Raw genomic sequence first — 5,546 nt, forward strand, 5'->3', positions numbered from 1 at the left:
ATATTGCACGTTATTACTGCATATATTACTAATGTTATTAATACTATTTATTATCTTTATTATATTGTTGTTGTTTTTATTATTATTACCATTACTATTGTTATTAATATATTTTTATCTTTTATTTAATATTTAAATAAATTATATTCAAACATGTTTTGTAACACTTAAAAATTTTAAAGAAATAAGTTTGTGAAAGAGCAAAAGTTCATTTAGAATTACTCAATAATAAGTTTTTATTTTTATGCTAATGATTTTTTTAAAAATAAAGGATAATGTAACTTAATATTCAAATAATTCAAAACTTTTATTACAATAAATTAACATTGTCCTAAGAATTGCCACGCAATTTAGCAATAGTTGTCACTTGGCTAAGTGTGGTGTTTTGTGCCATGTTATTTAAAAAATGTACAAGTAGACATGTGTTAATTATGAGAAATGTTAGAAATGTTAACTTAGTTTTTAATATTATTAATTACGTTATCTCATTAACTATGTTGTTATTTATTTATTAAATATGAGAAGACCATTTAAAAATATATAAGCTTTTAGAGAAATTAAAAGAATTTTATCTAGTTACTACCCAGAATATAAGAAGTTAAATAAAACAAAAGAAAACCTCCACAAATTAGCTTACTTAATTACCTTAATATCTAGCAATGAGGCAAATTAATAATTCATTTAAAATCTAAAAGAATGAGATATATACCACCTAATTATGATAAAATCAGATTTCGGTATCCACCAAAATATTATAAATATTGTACATATGAATAATATAACAAAATCATAAAAATATAAAGAACTAAAACAAATAATATCTGAAAAACAAAAAGAATTAAAAATAAGAAAAGAAAGACTACAATATAATATAGTTGTTGGAGTATGCAAAAAATCAATAAAAGCACAAAAGAAAGAAATATCATATTTAGAATCACAAATAGATAATCTAGAATACATATATCAACATGATTTATACACTATCAAGCAAATAAAATGAACAAAGAAGAATTCATAATAGATAAAAAAACATATGAAACACACGAAGGATTAAAAATAAGAATAGTATTTTTTAATTTAGGAAGAAGATATAAGAAAATAGATGAACATTTATATTTAATGTTAGAGAAAGAATAATTAAAATTAGAAGATAAATTAACAACTATGGTAAGAATGACAAGAGAAAATGAAGAAATAGACAGAAAAAAAGAAATAGATAAAATAAAACAACAGACTACAGAAGAAATACAAAAAATAGAAGAAACTAAAAATAATAGAATTGCTGAATTAAAAAAATAATTGCAAATGCTAAAAGATCTAAATGAAAAAAGACAGAAATAAAAAGAAGAAAAGGATAAAGAACAAAAATTATTAATTGAGAAAAATCAATGTAAAGAAAAATTAGACAATAAAGAATTAGAAAACAATGAAATAGAAATAAATATAATAGATGCTGAAGAAACAGATAATTATGATTCGGAAGATAGTGAAATATATATAGAAATCTTAACAAATATAGAAAAACTAGAAATTAATGAAAAATAAGAAGTAATTAATAAAGAAAACTTAGAAAATACAAACACGGAAATAAACACTCTTGATAAAAAAGACGATGAAAATATAATACCTAGTACATCAGAAATTAGAAAACCTACATATTATTATAAAGATAAGTTTAAAAGATATAACCTAAAAGATAATATAACAAATGGACACCAAAACAAATAATTAATAAAAATTAAAACTTCTTAGACTTAGATTGTGTAATAGATGTAGATAAAACGATAAAATTATGGATAGGATATATAACAAAACAATTATTACACAATGGTATAAGTGCAATAGATACACCAGAATATATAGAATGAGCACTAATAGGAACAACAAAATTGTGGTTTTTAAATTTAACTGAAGAAGGTAGAAAGGTATTAAGGGCTGATAAAAAAAACAAAAGGAACAACAGTAACTAAACTAACACCTATAGACATATTGAAAAAATATGAAATAGCTATAAAGGATGAATTTAGCAGTATGACAACAGAAGAAGAAGAAGAACAAAACAAAGAAAAAGATACGAATAGGAATTTAAAGTTAAAACTAGCAATATGTAATATGTGCTATATAGACGAATATACGTGTGCATTTAAAGAATACTACTATAAGGGAACATACAATACAGAAGAAAGTGAAGAAGTAAGAGGATTATATTTTAGTAAATTACCTCATTCATTTAGCTCAAAAATAATAAAGAGTTGGGATGAAGCAAAAATAGTAGATACCCTAGGAGCAAGAATAAAATTTCTACAACAATGGTATAGAAATCTATGTGAAAAATACAGAGAAGAAATAAAAATGGAAAAAACATTAATAAGAAATTTACCATGTTGCAAGGATAAAATAGGACCTCAATTTGGATGTGAACAAAAATATTATAAGAAAAGAAAAAGACATAAGAAATATAAGACGTACAAAAAATTAAAATATAAGTATAAGAAACGAAGAAAAAGATTTTATGTAAAAAAATTATAAATATAAAAGATCATATACGAGAAAGAAATCTATAAAATAATGTACTTGTCACAATTGTGGCAAACTAGGACATTTATTTAGAGATTGTAAAATGCCTAAAGACCCAAAAAAGAAACGAATATCATAAATAAAGATAGAAAATGCAAATAGATTATATAGATTACGAGTTAGAAAGTGACGATAGTATATATGAAATTTCGGAAAATGAAATAGATAATGAAATAGATAGTAAATCAGAAGAATCAAATGACTGAAGAAGATATAAAAATAATAACAAAGAAAGAATGTTTAAATGAAGAAGGAATAGATTAGAAAATAATATTTGATAATAATATATTTGACGAAATAAAAGGAAAAGAATTAGATCTAAGTGTAGAAAAAATATTTAAAATACCAACAATAAAAAACATATTTAGTAGACGAAAAGAATAATACTACGTAGTAAGACAAAAAGAACATGTAATAGATTGTAGATATGCAAAAGGTAGAGCTAGTATACCACTAGTAACAAAAAGAATAATAAATAAAAAAATAATCAATATGAAAAGTAAAGACCCAGTAAAATATGTACACCTTGGAGGAACGAAAATAGTAATAAAAGCATATTTTAGAGAAGGAATAGATACACCAATAGAATAATATTTAGCAGATGATAGAATTATAAAACCAATAGAAAAAAGTATAATAACTGCTATAAGAGAAAATTTAATATACCAAAAATTTAAATTTATAATAAGTGCGAATTATTCAGTAGCAATAACAGATAAAATTATAGATAAATCATTAGTATTAAATTGGAATATATCAGGAATAGAACTAACCCCAGGAAGTAAAATATTTACAGCAAGATGTAAAAATCTATATGTATTAACAAAAAAACATAAAATAATGGGAAAAAATAAAATTAATAAAATACAAATAGAAAGTCCTTTTGAACAATTTGTAAAAACAATTGATAACAATGATTATAGTTACAAAGATATAGATATAGAAGAAGATTTAGAAACAATAAATGATAGAATAAGTACAACAAAAAGGATAGCTTTTGAAAAACCAGAATCATTAGGATCATCGAAAAGAACAAATTATGAAATAACTTTAACAGTTAATTTAACTCAATATTATATAACGGGAATAATAAATGAAAAAAAATATTTAATACTCCTAAACACAGGACAAGAAGAAAACCATATAGGAAAATACCTAGTGAAAAATGAAGAAATAAAATCTAATAGTAATATATGCCCAGATCTACCAAGAAGTTTAGCTATTAAAGATTCAGCAGAAAAGGAAATAATAATAGGATTTAGAAAAATAAAAATACAATTTAAAATAAAGGTAGATATGCAAAAAGCAGATATAGTATTAGGAATAAAATGGTTAGTACAAGTAAAACCCTACAATATTGAACATACAAAATTAACCATAACCGACAATAAGGAAAGATTATTAATAAAAAGAGCTTTAACATGAAAATATATGTACTTATGAAAATAATAGTAGAAGAATATTATAATAGATACTATACACCTATGATAGATACAGGAGCAGAAGCCAACTTATGTAGATATAATTGTTTACCAAAAGACAAATGGGATAAGCTAAAAACACCAATAGTAGTAAAAGAATTTAATAATGAAGGAAGCTTAATTACCTATAAAGCTAGAAATATAAAAATACAAGTATGGGATAAGATATTAACAATAGAAGAGATCTATAATTATGAACTAACATCAAAAGATATGCTTTTAGGAATGCCATGTTTAGATAAACTATATCCACATATAATAACTAAAACACACTGGTGGTTTACAACACCATGTAAACAAAGGGTAAGAGCAAAAAGAGTTACTAATAAAATAAGGAAGAAAGATGATTGGATAAAAGAAGGTGAAAAAATCACACAAAAATTAGAAAATATAAAAAATACTGAAGACACAATAGAACTAGTTATATTTTCAATAAATAAAGAAGAAATAACTATATTTTTAATAGATAAGGTTGAAATAACAAAGAAAAATTAAGACAATTATACAGTGAAGATCCATTAAAAGGATAGGAAAAACATAAAAGTATTGTAAAAATTGAGCTAATAGATAAAAATAGTATAATAACTCAAAAATCATTAACCTATAATCATTTCGAAAGAATTCGAAATGCATATAGATGAATTATTAGAAAAATAATACATACAAAAAAGTAATAGTAAACACAATAGCCCAACATTTATAGTAAATAAACACAGTGAACAAAAAAGAGGAAAAAGCAGTATGGTTATTGATTATAGAAACCTAAATGCAAAAAATATGACATATAATTATCCAATACCAAATAAGATATTAAAAATAAGACAGATACAAGGATATAACTATTTTAGTAAGTTTGATTGTAAATCAGGATTTTACCATTTAAAGCTAGAAGAAGAATCTAAAAATTAACTTCATTTACAGTACCACAAGAATTTTACGAATGGAATGTATTACCATTTAGATATAAAAATGCACCAGGTAGATATCAATATTTTATGGATAACTATTTCAAATAGTTACCTAATTGTATAGTATACATAGACGATATATTATTATATACAAAAACTAAAGAAGAACATTTAAAATTACTAGAACAATTTGCAAGTGTAATAGAAAATTCAGAAATAAGTTTAAGTGAAAAGAATGACGAAATTATGAAAAATCAGATAGAGTTTTTAGGAATACAAATAGAGAAAAGTGGAGTAAAAATGCAACAACATATAGTACAAAAAATAATAAATTCAAAAGAAAAATTTGATACAAAAAAGAAATTACAATCATTTTTAGGATTAGTAAATCAAGTAAGAGAATATATACCAAAATTAGCAGAAAACCTAAAGCCGTTACAGAAAAAAATAAAAAAGGATTTAGAGTATAATTACAACGAAGAAGATAAAAAACAAGTTCAGAAAATAAAAATACTTTGTAAAGAATTACCAAGATTACAATTTCAAGACGAAAATAAAAAATTTACATATATAGTAGAAG

This window comes from Capsicum annuum, chromosome 7, assembly GCF_002878395.1.
Source record: "Capsicum annuum cultivar UCD-10X-F1 chromosome 7, UCD10Xv1.1, whole genome shotgun sequence".
Taxonomy (NCBI): domain Eukaryota; kingdom Viridiplantae; phylum Streptophyta; class Magnoliopsida; order Solanales; family Solanaceae; genus Capsicum; species Capsicum annuum.